Source organism: Orcinus orca, chromosome 2 (assembly GCF_937001465.1).
Source record: "Orcinus orca chromosome 2, mOrcOrc1.1, whole genome shotgun sequence".
Taxonomy (NCBI): Eukaryota; Metazoa; Chordata; class Mammalia; order Artiodactyla; family Delphinidae; genus Orcinus; species Orcinus orca.
The window spans coordinates 75,480,926-75,497,977 of NC_064560.1; the positions used below are offsets into that span (position 1 = coordinate 75,480,926).

Genomic DNA, 17,052 nt, shown 5'->3' on the forward strand with positions numbered 1-17,052 from the left:
ACACAAAACTAAAATATAGGTGAAGGCTTCTTCCTTCCACCCCTCCCCTGATACCCGATAGTGCTCAGCATAGCCTCGGGTCGTGGGCTATACATCTCCACAAGTATCTGGGTTTTGAGGGTGGGGACTGCCCTTCTCGCCTCTGTATCTCCCACACTGAGCAGGGTGGTATGTACGTAGTTGGCATTCAGTCATTATTTTTGAATGTGTAAGTGAATGAGAGAATGAAGTCCATAAACAGGGAACAAAAGGATCAAAAAATCCTTTACCCTCTTTTTAGAAGCTTAGGGAAAACAAATTTATGGTTCTGTCTTGGATGTCAGGGGTTCTTCCAAATATATTGGATGCCCACATATTTCCAGAGCAGTTAACAATCAGACATCCTTCACTCCTCCAAAGGCCCCTTGAGTTTCACAGAAGCCCAAGATGTCCCCTAACAAACGGAGAGAGAGCTCAAATAACCCACCAGCAGACCTAGAGGTGGTAAAATAAGTCAAGTGCTCCTCTTTTGGCCTAGATCCAGTCACCAGACTATGACTCTTTCCCAAAGAACCCCCTTCCCGAATGCCGAGGACACTCCAGGGCCAAAGAACCTGCCCAGAAAGGCACATTCATCTGAGCATGGCTGCAGTTCTCCTGACACCCTTACTAGTGGGGGTCCCAAACTTCCAATGTCCCCACTGGGTCACCAAGAGGTGAGTGGTTCCTTTATGGCACGTCAGCCATTCCTTGGACTTCCACATGTAAAGTAGCCTTGGGCTCCACCAGGATGAGCAAACCAGTCAAACAGCAGAGGGAATGGAAACCCTCGTTACGCCAACTCGCAAATTCACTAAGACCCCCCACTCCCAATTTCCTGTGGCCTCCCTCTGTCGTCCTGTGGCTTCCCCTAAAGTCCAAGTAGGGAGCAACCACATAATCACACTGGCCTTCATGAGTTCAAGCACTGAAACTCCTCCCCACACCCTGGCCTCTGAACATGGAATAGCTCCATTTGGTAAATTCTTTTCCAAACAGCCACCTGACTGACTTGTCCTCACAACTCAAATGCCGTTTCCTCAATGAGGATGTCCTTGGACCCCTTCACCTAAGTCACCAGAGCACACTTCTCTTTTCCTTGGAGCACATAACCACAATTTGAAATAATTTAACTGCTCTGTGTTTAGTAACAGTCTCTTCCACTCTACAGGAAGCTGTGAGAACAGGAATCATGCCAGTTTATTCATCGCTCCATACCTAGTGCCTAGCACATAGTAGATGTTCAGTAAATAGTTTTTTTGAGGGGAGAGTGGTCTTACCACAACCTCATTTTATTTTATTTACTTTCATTTATTTTTTAAACTTAATTGAAGTATAGTTGATTTACAACGTTGTGTTAGTTTCAGGTGCACAGAAAAGTGATTTAGTTATACATACACATGTATTCATTCTTTTTCAGGTTCTTTTCTCATATAGGTTATCACAGAATACTGAGTAGAGTTCCCTGTGCTATACAGTTAAGTCTTGTTGGTTATCTTACATATAGTAGTGCGTGTACGTTAATTCCAAGCTCCTAATTTAAGCCTCCCTGCCATGTTTCGCCTTTGGTAATCATAAGTTTGTTTCTGATACCTGTAAGTCTGTTTCTGTTTTGTAAATAAGCTCATTTGTTTCTTTTCTTAAAATTAGATTAAAAATATGGAATGCTTCATGAATTTGTGTGTCATCCTTACACAGGGGCCATGCTACTCTTCTCTGTATTGTTCCAATTTTAGTACATGTGCTGCTGACACAAGCACTAAAGAGTTTTAAAATAAGTGAAAGAAGAAATGGAAGAATATTAGACTTCTGTAGTACTATGATAAGTATTTCCTCGATTTTATCACTTTTTTTTTTTGCGGTACGTGGGCCTCTCACTGTTGTGGCCTCTCCCGTTGCGGAGTACAGGCTCTGGATGCGCAGGCTCAGCAGCCATGGCTCACGGGCCCAGCCGCTCCGCGGCATGTGGGATCTTCCCGGACTGGAGCACGAACCTGTGTCCCCTGCATCAGCAGGCAGACTCTCAACCACTGCGCCACCAGGGAAGCCCCCATCACCTTTTAAGTGTATTTGATGTTTAAATCTTTACCCATGCTTTTACCATAACTTTTTGGTGTCATTTCTGAGTCTCTGTCATTGAATAGAGGGTTTTAATGCCTTTATATTTATTATAAAAATGATAATTTTTTATCTTCTGTCATGTTTTTAGTTCCTTTTCTCTATTTTCCTATGTGAGCTATATTTCACTGAGTTTATCATCTCCAGTACTTAGGAAGAAATTCTACAATAAGCTATCCTTACAATCTTAGGAAACATTCTTTCCATGTCAAGAACATAGTAGAACTTTGGCTTTCCCTTTGGGCAGAGAAGAATTTAACATCCCTTTTTTTCTCCCAGATTCCTTTCTACTTTTCTTTTCTTTCTTTCTTTCTTTCTTTCTTTATGGCTGCATTGGGTCTTCGTTGCTGTGCGTGGGCTTTCTCTAGTTGCTGTGAGTGGGGGATACTCTTTGTTGCGGTGTGCAGGCTTCTCATTCTGGTGGCTTGTCTTGTTGCAGAGCATGGGCTCTAGATGCACAGGCTTCAGTAGCTGTGGCACACAAGCTCAGCAGTTGTGGCTCACGGGCTCTAGAGAGCAGGCTCAGTAGTTATGGTGCATGGGCTTAGTTATTCCACGGCATGTGGGATCTTCCCGAACCAGGGGTCAAATCCATGTCCCCTGCATTGGCAGATGGATTCTTAACCACTGTGCCACCAGGGAAGTCCCCCATTTTTCTGATTTGAAAATATTTCTTAAATTTGAGGTACAGAATATTATTAAAGTACTTTATATTTTACACCTTTCCTTACTTTTTACAACAGCTTTATTGAGATATGATTCACATACCATACAATTCATCCATTTTAAGGATACAATTCAATAGCTTTTGGTATATTCTCAGAGTTGCACAACCATGATGACACAAATAGACCATTTTTATCACCCAAAATGAAACATTATACCCATTAGCAACCACTTCCCATTTCGTCCTCTACCACCCCCGCCCTACGAAATCACTAGTTACTTTCTGTCTCCATAGGTTTGCCTATTCTGAACATTTCATATAAATAGAATCATTTAATATGTGGTCTTTTGTTTCTAGCTTCTTTCTCTTATGAAAATATTTTCAAGGTTCATCCATCCAGCATGTATCTGTACTTTATTCCTTTTTGTTGCCAAATAAGATTCCATTGCATGGAATACCACTTTGTTTTCCATTCATCAGTTGATGGACATTTGGGTTGTTTTCATATTTTGGCTATTGTGACTAATGCTCCTATGAACATTCACGTATAAGTTTTTATGTGAATAAATGTTTTAATTTCTCTTGGGTGTATACCTTGGAGTAGAATTGCTAGGTCATGTCGTAACCCTTTGCTTAAACTTTTGAGGAACTGCCAACCTGTTCTTCAAGTGTCTGTACCATTTTATATTCCCAGCAGCACCATATGAGGGTTCTAATTTCTCTACATTTCCACCAACACTTGTTATTGTCCATCTTTTTTATTGTAATTATCCAAGTGGGTACGAAATGGTATCTCACTGTGGTTTTGATTTGCATTCCTCTGGTGTCTAATAATGCTGAGCATTTTTTCATGTGATCATTGGCCAATTATATGTATATTCTTCAGAGAACTATCTTTTCAAGTCCTTTGTCTACTTTTCAATTGAGTTGTCTTTTTATAGTTGAATTATAGGATATATCCCAGATACAAGTCCCTCATCAGATATATGATTTGGAGAAATTTTCTTCTATCATGTGAGTTATCCTTTAACTTTCTTGATGGTATCCTTTGAAGCACAAAATATTTTAACTTTGATTAAATCCAATTTATCTTTATTTTCTTTGGTTGCTTGTGTTTTTGATATCATTCATATCTAAGAAACCATTGCCTAATTCAAGGTCATAAAGATTTATTCCTATATTTTCTTCTAGGACCATGATAGTTTTAGCCCTTACATTTAAGGGAAGGTCTTTGATCTTCCCTTAACTTTTTAATTATTGCTTTCCATTTGGAACTGTATTTGCATCAATTAGTTAGGCTTAACTCTGTTAAACCAGTTTCAATCATCCACATCAACTCTTTATATCATGCCCTCCCTATTTCTAATCTTTTAATTTTGCTTCAGCTCATAATCAACTGCAATTATGTTTTAAAGAAATCCTTCCTAGAAGGACAAGCAGGGTGTCTGGTTTCTAACCTCTTACATATCTAAGAGCATCAGGTGCCCTCACAGGTGAACAACAAATTGTCTGAGTGTCATATTCTTGGAGCACAGTCACTTTTTTTTTTTTAATAAATTTATTTATTTATTTTTGGCTGCACTGGGTCTTCGTTGCTGCACGTGGGTTTTCTCTAGTTGTGGCGAGCAGGGGCTACTCTTCGTTGCAGTACGTGGGCTTCTCATTGCGGCGTCTTCTCTTGTTGCAGAGCACAGGCTCTAGGCACGTGGGTTTCAGTAGTTGCGACATGCAGGCTCAGTAGTTGTGGCTCATGAGTTCTAGAGTACAGGCTCAGTAGTTGTGGTGCACAGGCTTAGTTGCTCCACAGCATGTGGGATCTTCCCAGACCAGGGCTCGAACCTGTGTCCCATGCATTGGCAGGCGGATTCTTAACCACTGCGCCACCAGGGAAGACTGCACAGTCACTTCTTGTCCCAACACTGCAGTCCTGGCTCCACTGTCTTCTAGGACTTAGTATCATGGACAACTCAGGCCTGCCAGATTTTTGTTTCTTTTAAGTAACCTGTTTTGTCTGCTTGAATACTGGTATAACTTTTCCTATTATTCTTATAATTCACAAATTTTGCCAGAATAAATAACTGTGGGCCTATGTATATGAATTTTGATCAAAACACAGTAAGCCTTTTATCCGGTAAACTGAGATTTTTTTAAACCTTCCAGAAAGTCTTCATTCATTAAAAATCTTTGATGAATGCCCCTATCCTAACTTGAGCAGAGGGGTTCCTTCTACAGAGATTCTAAAATTGGACTTACATTTTCTGTACCCCATTTCTATCACTTCCTTTCTCACCACTCTATTCTTTCCTTCCTTTGCCCCCAAAGAAGCATGTCACATTTATTCTCTACATCACTAATTCAAATGTGTAATGTTGTTTCAATTCCGTAGTGCCTCCCTTGTAGATTTTAATTCTGCTACAGCAAACGAGTTTTATAAGCTTTCATTATCTCACCAGTTCCCTTTTAAGTTTACTGTTTTTACATCTCATTCTGCAGTTCTTATGGCTTTTGCTTCTTAAAGTCCTATCTTCTTTTTTTATGACTTCTGACATCTGTTTAGGTCCAAATGTTCTCTTTTTTATTGAAGTATAGTAGATTTACAGTATTGTGTAGTTACAGGTGTACAGCAAAGTGATTCAGTTATATATATGTATTTTCAGATTATTTTCCATTATAGATTATTATAAGGTATTGAATATAGTTCCCTGTGCTATACAGTAAATCCTTGTTGCTTACCTATTTTATATATAATAGTGTGTATATGTTAATCCCATAATTTATCCCTCCCCACCTTTCCCCTTTGGTAACCATAAGTTTGTTTTCTAAGTCTGTGAGTCTGTTTCTGTTTTGTAAATAAAATCATTTGTATTATTTTTTAGATTCCACATATAAGTGATATCATACAATATTTGTCCTTCTGTCTGACTTACTTCATTTAGTATGATAATGTATGATAATGTCTAGGTCCATCCATGTTGCTGCAAATGGCAATGTTTCACTTTTTATGGATGAGGAATATTCCATTGTATACATACACCACACCTTCTTTATCCATTCACCTGTTGATGGACACTTAGGTTGCTTCCATGTCTTGGCTATTAGAAATAGTGCTACTATTAACATTGGGGGGCATGTATCTTTTCAAATTAGAGTTTTCATCTTTTCTGGATATATGCCCAGGAGTGGGATCACTGGATCACATGATAGTTCTGTTTTTATTTTTTTAAGGAAACTCCATACTGTTTTCCATAGTAAAGCCTTATCTTCTTACATCCCATTAGGATACCGGTTTTCTAAAATTTATTCTGGTCCTGAAATAAACCCTTTCCAAAGATATGTTTTCTCTGCATATCCTTTCCCTTATAGGCTATAGTATTTGAACTCAGACCCTCAAATGGGTTTTCTGTACATACTCAAATTGCAGTGAGGAGAGGTCTACCTAAAGCCAGCACCAAGACTTGGGTGAACAGGTCTCCCTTGATCACAACAGTCAGCATCCCATCTCAGACCTGCTACTAGAGGACAGGCAGACAAGCACGATGTTCAGTAGGCATCTGTGTAGTCGGCTCTACCAGGCTGTGGTGGGATCCTGTACCTCCCCAGGGAGCAGTACTGTATATTCTGAACTGACGGGACACTTAAATAGGGATCTACAGGCCTCCTTCTGTCCACAGGGCAATGCTAGATACAAAGTACCAGCAACATACCTCCCGCCATACCTCCCTCCAGGGCTGCCCTGGAGTTAGCTGTAGAATGGCTATAAAACAATGGCTAATGCCAAACCAAGAGGAACAGCCAGCAAGTTTCCTAAGTATCATAAATCTTCTAAAATTCAAAGCCAAGGACAAACAAGAGATGGGAAAATATTTCTTCCAGCTCTCTTTCAGACAGGTAGGATTTGGCCACTCTGAAAAGCCCACTGACTACCCTTACCAATCCAGGTCCACTGTTCTTTATAGTTAGTGGAAAGTCCTTGCCAATTTTGACAACAGTTTGACTATCTCCTTCATTTTTCTAAATATGTTTTTGCCTTTTTCTGTCTTCATACGGGTTGTAGTGGAAGGACTGCTTGATAGTTGCAGGGTGAAACCCGAGGCCATGCTGTAAGCATGCTTTGCAATGCGCGCAGTGCCCTTGTCATCCAGAGATTAATAAGAGAGCATTTCTATGGCCTCCTAATCTGAATGTGTCACCACATCCTGGGTGATTTATTTTAATCTGCTGCCACTGGTCTCCTATAACAAACTCATTTGGACTGTCCTAAGCTCTGTAGCACAGTCTTTACAAGAAGCTCAATGAGCCATAAGTCCACCAACCTCAGCATTCAATTCCTGAGAGACAACGTTCCCACATGGCAAGTCCAGACACTGACAACATGTTGGGAGCTGAGATGCCCCAGTACCTCCTCAGGACATTCAGAGGAGTCACACGCTCTCTCTTTTTATGGTACTGCTCTGCCCTATCTTTTAGAGACAGGATAGCCCCTTCACCTCCTCCCTCCCCCACCTTCTTGTCCTTTTCACCCATATTTATTGCACGTCCTTTCTGAGCCAGGCTCACATCACTTCTGCTCTGATCCTGGCACACCTGAGCCAACCAGTCACTGCACAAGACTGGCTCGTACTGAGTGGCCCTTGGGCCATCCTGTTGTGAGAGGATGCCTCCCTCCATGAGGTGCATGGTCAGTTTCTTTGTCTGATATGATTCCAGTTACTGCATCCCTGGAAACCAGACCCATCACACTGATTTTCTGCTCTAGAAGCCTGTAAGGGCAGACCAACATAAAGTCACCAGCCCAGCAAGCCATCTTCCAGGGCAAATTCTGCCACCATAGAATCCTGATCACTTGTAGCAGGATCCTGACCTATGGGGACCACACTGCATCATCAATCAGTACAGTGGTCTGAGATCAGCTCTGGATATGCCTTTGATTTGAAATCATATCTGCCTACACATGCCCAGCAGGAGCTTTGGACAGGGCACCAGCAGCTACATAAGCCCACCAGTTGTGGCCCTGATCCCATCACAGGTCAACTCACTCCCTGCCTGGATGCTGCATGAGAGAAGATTAAAGTTCAGCCAGAGGAATCCAGAGGTCAGCTGCTACTGCCATGACCAACTTGTTTCCCAGCTCTGGGAATAACACCAATTAGTTTTCTTTCTGGAATGTCCCCTTTCAGGGCCACTTACCCTGGCCAGCATTAGAAAAAACCCACACTCCCTGTCACGCCCAACAGTAGGCCTCTCTTGCTTTGAGAAGTCTTCAAGGAATCTTAGATCATAGACTGCACTTCCAGAAGATCCATTTCAATGCTGCCCAATTTCAGTCAATCACCTTCACAACTATGCTGCCACGGCAAGCTAACCTCAGATTTCTAGAGTTCCTGCCACAGCATGAAAGAGCCATTTTATGACAACTGTGGTTCCCAAACTGACCACTTTTCTCTTGCAGCCCATGAGTTCCACTTTCAGGACAAGAGTGAAAACTGACATTTGAGCCACTACTCTCTCATTCCTTCCCTTCCTAGCTCAGATTGATGGAAGCTCCACTCCAGATGAACATGACAAAGAAGCAGAGCTCCTCCTCCCCTCAGCTGCCAATCAAAGGATATGGTGCTTTACCAGGAGGGGTAGGCCACCATCATTTCTCATCTCCTCCAGTCCAAATTGAAGACTCTAATTTCCTGATGAGTCCATCTAAAAGGTTAAGATTCCATTCTTTCACCCAGCTCCCCTCATAAGAAGGAGGTTCTAACCCAGGAAAATACTGGGGGCACCAATCACCCTCATATAAGCTTGCTCACAGGGCAGATATTCTATGTCAGGAGAGGCAACCTGAGAAGACCAGAGACTACCAACTCTGCCTATTGTCCAGAGTAGTGACTTAGAGATTTTCCCCAAAGACAGAGGTAGTCCATAAAATCAAAGAGCTTCTATGCTCTCCCCAAAAGTACTGGCATTATTTGAAATAAAGTGTGGGAAGTTCAAGCCTACAGGCACTCTTGAAAACAATAACAATTTTAGCAATAAGCAAATATGCGGCTGGCAGCTCCTCTTAATAAAGAGCAATAAATGACAGGTCAGGTAGTTCATCAAAGAAAACAGGAAAAGAGAGCCCTCTTGGGGTTAGAACAGACCTCAGAGACTTGCCACAAAAATGACCCCTTACTGAATTTAGTTGGGCCAAACGGCAGAGCCATGTATGTCTCAGGCACTGTTGAAAACAATAGAGCAATCAGTCAGCAATTAATGAAGCACACCAGCTGGATGTGATACCAAAAAAGGCAGACAGCTTAATAGAGAGATTAGGGAAAAAGACAAAGAGAACCCCGATTAAACCACTGTCATGTAGGGTGACTGTACATATATGCCCCAGGTTGCTCCCTCTGAGAGTGGCACTAAAGGAAAAAAGACATCACCAAAATAGTCTGAATCACTAAACAAATAAATAAGCAAACAACAACAAAAGAAGACCTGAAGAAGTGATAAGGAACCAGTATCCAGGTTCCTGAAATTATTATAAAATGTCCAATTTTCAACAAAAACTATGAGACACAAAAAAGAAACAGGAAAGTGTGACCCACATGTAGGGAAAAAAATCAGGCACAGAAACTGACTGTGAGAGAACCCAGATGACAGATTTAACAGGCAAAGACTTAAAAACATCCACAATAAAAATGTTCAAAGAACTAAAAGAAACTATGCTTAAAAATGTAAAGAAAGCTATAATGACAATGTCTCATCAAATAGAGAATATCAATAAAGAGACAGAAATTACTTTTTTTAAAGAAGTAAACTGAAATTCTGGATTTGAAAAGTACAATAACAAAACTGAAATTTTCACTACAGGAGCTAAAACTATATTTAAACTAGTAGAAGAAAGACTCAGCAAATATAAGGATATATTGATAGAGATTATACAATCTGAAGAAAAGCAGAAACTGACCAGAGCTTCAGAGAAATGTGGGACACCATTAAGCACACCAACATAATTCAATGGGAAGGAGAGGAGAAAGAGAAAGGAATAGAAAAAAATTTGAAGAAACAATGCCTGAAAACTTGCTAAGTATGATGAAAAACATAATTCATCCAAGACACTCAACAAAATCCAAGTAGAATAAATACAAAGAGATCCACACCCAGACATACGGTAAAAATGATGAAAGTCAAAGAAAAAGAGAAAATCTTGAAAGCAGTAAGAGAAAAATGTCTCATCATGTACAAGGTGCCAATAAGATTAGCACCTGACTTCTCATCAGAAACAATAAGGCCAGAGACAGCTGGATGACATATTCAAGGTGCTGAAAGAATTGTCAACCAATAATCTTATATTCAGCAAAACTATCCTTCAAAAACAAAGGTGAAATAAAGATATTCTATGATAAGCAATAACAGAGAATTTGTTCCTAGCAGACATTCCGTGCAAGAAATACTAAAGGAAGTTGTTCAGACTAAAAGAAAGTACCCCAGGGGCTTCCCTGGTGGCGCAGTGGTTGAGAGTCCACCTGCCGATGCAGGGGACATGGGTTCGTGCCCCAGTCCGGGAAGATCCCACATGCCGCGGAGCGGCTAGGCCCGTGACCCATAACTGCTGAGCCTGCGCGTCCGGAGCCTGTGCTCCACAACGGGAGAGGCCACAACAGTGAGAGGCCCGCGTACCGCAAAAAATAAAAATAAAAAAATAAAAGAAATAAATAAAAGAAAGTACCCCAAATGACAATTCAAATCCACAAACACAAGGAAAATAATAGAGTTGAATATGTAATTAAAAGAAACAGTATAATTGCATATTTCTTCCCCTTTTTCTCTTAACTGATTTTAAAAGAAATTGTATAAAACATTATTTACATAGCTGTATTATCAGGCCTTTCACATAGAGAAAGATAATGTGTTTGACAAAAAAAGCACAAAAGAGATGGGTGTTAGCAAAGTTGTCTTGGGGTAGGAAAATGATAACAGATGATAACTCAAATCCACAGGAAGAAATGAAGAGAGCAAGAAATGATGAAAAGGAAGGTTGATATAACAAACTCTATAGACTTGCTCGATTTTTCCTTTCTCAGCTTCTTTAATACACATAAAATTATGTGAATTAAGAAAAATTATACTAACAACAATTCATTGTTGGGTTTGTGATATGTGTATACTATATAAACATAAAATATATATTATGATATATATTTATAAACAATAATAGTTCACAAAAGAGGAAAGAGAATGGAGCAATATAGAGGTAATGTTTCTATATCTCACTGGAATTAAGTTAGTAAATCTGATGTAGATTCTGAGAAGTTAAGATATAATATGGTGGAGTGAGACCTTCAAGATGGTGGAAGAGTAAGACGTGGAGATCACCTTCCTCCCCACAAATACATCAGAAATACATCTACATGTGGAACAACTACAGAACACATACTGAACGCTGGCAGAAGACCTCAGAGTTCGCAAAAGGCAAAAAAAGCTCCCCATGTACCTGGGTAGGGCATAAGAAAAAAGAAAAAACAGAGACAAAAGTATAGGGATGGGACCTGCACCTCAGAGAGGGAGCTGTGAAGGAGGAAAAGTTTCCACAAACTAGGAAGCCCCTTCACCGGCAGAGACGGGGGTGGACAGGGAAGAAGCATCAGAGCCATGGAGGAGAGCGCAAGCAACAGAGGTGCAGTGGGCAAAGCGGAGGTATTCCCGCACAGAGGATCGGGGCCGACCAGCAATCACCAGCCCGGGAGGCTTGTCTGCTCACCCACCAGGACGGGTGGGGGCAGGGAGCTGAAGCTTGGGCTTTGGAGGTAAGATCCCAAGGAGAGGACTGGGGATGGCTGCATTAACACAGCCTGAAGGGGGCTAGTGTGCCACAACTAGCCAGGAGGGAGTTCGGAAAAAGTCTGGAACTGCCTAAGAGGCAAGAGACCATTGTTTCGCGGTGTGAGAGAAGAGGGGATTCAGAGCACTAGCTAAACAAGCTCCAGAGATGGGCGTGAGCTGCGGTTATCAGCATGGACACCAGAGACGGGCATGAAACACTAAGGCTGCTGCTGCAGCCACCAAGAAGCCTGTGTGAAAGCACAGGTCACTATCCATACCTTCCCACCCGAGAGCCTGTGCAGCCCACCACTGCCAGGGTCCCGTGATTGAGGGGCAACTTCCCCGGGAGAATACATGGCGCTCCTCACACTGTTGCAACGTCATGCTGGCCTCTGCCACCACAGGCTTGCCCTGCATTCTGTACCCCTCCCTCCCCCTGGCCTGAGTGAGCCAGAGACCCCTAATCTGCTGCTAGCGTAACCCTGTCCTGTCTGAGCGAAGAACAGACACTCTCAGGGAACCTACATGCAGAGGCGGGGCCAAATCCAAAGCTGAACCCCAGGAGCTGTGTGAACAAAGAAGATAAAGGGGTATTTCTCCTAACAGGCTCAGGAGCAGCAGATTAAATCTCCACAATCAACCTGATGTACCCTGCATCTGTGGAATACCTGAACAGACAATGACTCATCCCAATATTGAAGTGGTGGACATTGGGAGCAAACGATATATTTTTTTTTTCCTTTTTCTCTTTTTGTGAGTGTGTATGTGTATGCTTCTTTGTGTGATTTTGCCTGTATAGCTTTGCTTTTATCATTTGTCCTAGGGTTCTGTCTATCTGTTTTTTGTTTGTTTTAGTACAGTTTTCAGCATTTGTTATCATTGGTGGATTTGTTTTTTGGTTTGGTTGCTCTCTTCCTTCTTTCTTTTTTTTTTCTTTTTTTATTACTTTAAAAATTTCTTATTTTTAATAATTATTTTTATTTTAATAACTTTATTTTATTTTTTCTTTCTTTCTCTTTTTTCCCTCCCTTTTCTTCTGAGCCGGGTGGCTGACAGGGTCTTGGTGCTCCAGCCGGGTGTCAGGCCTGTACCTCTGAGGTGGGAGAGCCGAGTTCAGGACATTGGTCAACCAAAGACCTCCCGGCTCCACATAACATCAAACGGTGAAAGCTCTCCAAGAGATCTCCATCTCAACGCTAACACCCATCTACACTCAATGACCAGCAAGCTACAGTGCTGCATACCCGATGCCAAACAACAAGCAAGACAGAAACACAACCCCACCCATTAGGAGAGAGGCTGCCTAAAATCATACTAAAGTAACAGACAACCCAAAACACACCACCGGACATGGTCCTGCCCACGAGAAAGACAATATCCAGCCTCATCCACCAGAGCAGAGGCACTAGTCCCCTCCACCAGGAAGCCTACACAACACACTGAAACAACCTTAGACACTGGAGGCAGACACCAAAAACAATTGGAACTACGAACCTGCAGCGTGCGAAAAGGAGACCCCAAACACAGTAAGTTAAGCAAAATGAGAAGACAGAGAAACACACAGCAGATGAAGGAGCAAGGTAAAAACCCACCAGATCAAACAAATGAAGAGGAAATAGGCAGTCTACCTGAAAAAATTCAGAGTAATGATAGTAAAGATGATCCAAAATTGTGGAAATAGAATGGAGAATACGAGAAACGTTTCACCAGGACATAGAAGAACTAAAGAGTAAACAAACAATGATGAACAACACAATAAATGAAATTAAAAATTCTCTACAAGGAATCAATAGCATAATAATGGAGGCAGAAGAATGGATAAGTGACCTGGAAGATAAACAGTGGAAAAAACTACTGCCGAGCAGAATAAAGAAAAAAGAATGAAAAGAATCGAGGGCAGTCTCAGAGACCTCTGGGACAACATTAAATGCACCAAAATTCGAATTATAGGGGTCCCAGAAGAAGAAGAAAAAAGAAAGGGACGGAGAAAATATTTGAAGGGATTATAGTTGAAAACTTCCCTAATATGGGAAAGGAAATAGTCAATCAAGTCCAGGAAGCAGAGAGAGTCCCATACAGAATAAATCCGAGGAGAAACACACCAAGACACATATTAATCAAACTATCCAAAATTATATACAAAGAAAAAATATTAAAAGCAGCAAGGGAAAAACAACAAATAACACACAAGGGAATCCCCATAAGGTTAACAGCTGATCTTTCAGCAGAAACTCTGCAAGCCAGAAGGGAGTGGCAGGACATATTTAAAGCGATGAAGAAAAAAAACCTAAAACCAAGATTACTCTACCCAGCAAGGATCTCATTCAGATTCAATGGAGAAATTAAAACCTTTACAGACAAGCAAAAGCTAAGAGCACCACCAAACCAGCTCTACAACAAATACAAAAGGAACTTCTCTAGGCAGGAAATACAAGACAAGTAAAACACCTACAATAACAAACCCAAAACAATTAAGAAAATGGTAATAGGAACATACATATCAATAATTACCTTAAATGTAATTGGATTAAACGCTCTACCAAAAGACACAGACTGGCTGAATGGATACAAAAACAAGACCCGTATATATGCTCTCTACAAACACCCACTTCAGACCTAGGGACACATACAGAATGAAAGTGAGGGGATGGAAAAAGATATTCCATGCAAATGGAAACCAAAAGAAAGCTGGAGTAGCAGTTCTCATATCAGACAAAATAGACTTTAAAATGAAGACTATTACAAGAGACAAAGAAGGACACTACATAATGATCAAGGGATCAATCCAAGAAGAAGATATAACAATTGTAAATATTTATGCACCTAACATAGGAGCACCTCAATACATAAGGCAAATGTTTACAGCTATAAAAAGGGAAATTGACAGTAACACAATCATAGTAGGGGACTTTAACACCCCACTATCACCAATGGACAGAACATCCAAAATGAAAATAAATAAAGGAACAGAAACTTTAAATGTTACATTAAAAAAGATGGACTTACTTGGTATTTACAGAACATTCCATCCAAAAACAACAGAATACTCTTTCTTCTCAAGTGCTCATGGAACATTCTCCAGGATAGACCATATCTTGGGGCACAAATCAAGCCTTGGTAAATTTAAGAAAATTGAAATTGTATCAAGCATCTTTTCTGACCACAACGCTATGAGGCTAGATATCAATTACAGGGAAAAGTCTGTAAAAAATACAAACACATGGAGGCTAAACAATACACTACTAAATAACCAAGAGATTACTGAAGAAATCAAAGACAAAAGAAAAAAATACCTAGAAACAAATAACAATGAAAACACGACGATCCAAAACCTAGGGAAGGCAGCAAAAGCAGTTCTAAGAGGGAGGTTTACAGCAATACAATCCTAACTCAAGAAACAAGAAACATCTCAAATAAACAACCTAACCTTACACTTAAAGCAATTAGAGAAAGAAGAAAAAAAAAACCTGCAAAGTTAGCAGAAGGAAAGAAGTCATAAAGATCAGATCAGAAATAAATGGAAAAGAAATGAAGGAAACAATATCAAAGACCAATAAAACTAAAAGCTGATTCTTTGAAAAGATAAATAATATTGATAAACCATTAGCCAGACTCATCAAGAAAAAAAAGGGAGAAGACTCAAATCAACGGATTAGAAATAAAAAAGGAGAAGTAACGACTGACACTGCAGAAATACAAAGCATCCTAAGAGATTACTACAAGCAACTATATGCCAATAAAATGGACAACCTGGAAGAAATGAAAAAATTCTTAGAAAAGCTCAACCTTCCAAAACTGAACCAGGAAGAAATAGAAAATATAAACAGACCAATCACAAGCACTGAAATTGAGACTGGGATTAAAAATCTTCCAACAAACAAAAGCGCAGGACCAGACGAATTCTATCAAACATTTAGAGAAGAGCTAGCACCTATCCTTCTCAAACTCTTCCAAGATATAGCAGAAGGACAGACACTTCCACACTCATTCTACGAGGCCACCATCACCCTGATACCAAAACCAGACAAGGATGTCACAAAGAAAGAAAACTACAGCTCAATATCACTGATGAACATAGATGCAAAAATCCTCAGCAAAATACTAGCAAACAGAAACCAACAGCACATTAAAAGGGTCACACACCATGAACAAGTGGGGCTTACCCCAGGAATGCAAGGATTCTTCAGTATAGGCAAATCAATCAATGCGATACACCATATTAAAAAATTGAAGGAGAAAAACCATATGATCATCTCAACAGATGCAGAAAAAGCTTTCAACAAAATTCAACACACATTTATGAAAAAAACCGTACAGAAAGTAGGCATAGAGGGAATTTACCTCAACATAATAAAGGCCATATATGACAAACCCACAGCGAACATCCTCCTCAATGGTGAAAAACTGAAACCATTCCCAATGAGATCAGGAACAAGACAATGTTGCCCACTCTCACCACTATTATTCAACATCGTTTTGGAAGTTTTAGCCACAGCAATCAGAGAAGAAAAAGAAATAAAAGGAACCCAAACTGGAAAAGAAGAAGTAAAACTGTCACTGTTTGCAGATGACGTGATACTATACATAGAGAATCCCAAAGATGCTACCAGAAAACTACTAGAGCTAATCAATGAATTTGGTAAAGTAGCAGGATACAAAATTAATGCACAGAAATCTCGGCATTCTTATACACAAATGATGAAAAATCTGAAAAAGAAATTAAGGGAACACTCTCATTTACCATTGCAACAAAAATAATAAAATACCTAGGAATAAACCTACCTAAGGAGACAAAAGACCTGTATGAAGAAAATTATAAGACACTGATGAAAGAAATTAAACATGACACAGATGGAGAGTTATACCATGTTCTTGGATTGGAAGAATCAACATTGTGAAAACGACTATACTACCCAAAGCAATCTATAGATTCAATGCAATCCTTATCAAACTACCACTGGCATTTTTCACAGAACTAGAACAAAAAATTCACAATTTCTATGGAAACACAAAAGACCCTGAATAGCCAAAGCAATCTTGAGAAAGAAAAACGAGGCTGGAGGATCAGGCTCCCTGACTTCAGACTATACTACAAAGCTACAGTAATCAAGACAGTATGGTACTGGCACAAAAAACAGAAAGATAGATCGATGGAACAGGATAGAAAGCCCAGAGACAAACCCACGTACATATGGTCACCTTATCTTTGATAAAGGAGGCAAGAATATACAATGGAGAAAAGACAGCCTCTTCAATAAGTGGTGCTAGGAAAACTGGACAGCTACATGTAAAAGAATGAAACTAGAACACTCCCTAACACCGTACACAAAAATAAACTCAAAATGGATTAAAGACCTAAATGTAAGGACAGACACTATCAAACTCTTAGAGGAAAACATAGGCAGAACACTCTATGACATAATTCACAGAAAGTTCCTTTTTGACCCACC

The 17,052-nt window shown here is 40.3% G+C and overlaps 1 protein-coding gene and 1 non-coding gene across 6 annotated transcripts in view; both read right to left on the reverse strand.

Annotated features, from left to right (window-relative positions):
* ADAMTS17 (ADAM metallopeptidase with thrombospondin type 1 motif 17) overlaps positions 1-17,052 on the reverse strand; it is a 353,876-nt gene that overhangs the window by 294,469 nt on the left and 42,355 nt on the right. The gene's annotated exons all lie outside the window — the stretch shown is intronic.
* LOC117202042 (U6 spliceosomal RNA) lies at positions 1,672-1,778 on the reverse strand. Its single transcript, XR_004484219.1, has one exon. It is a non-coding gene; the product is annotated as a U6 spliceosomal RNA (small nuclear RNA).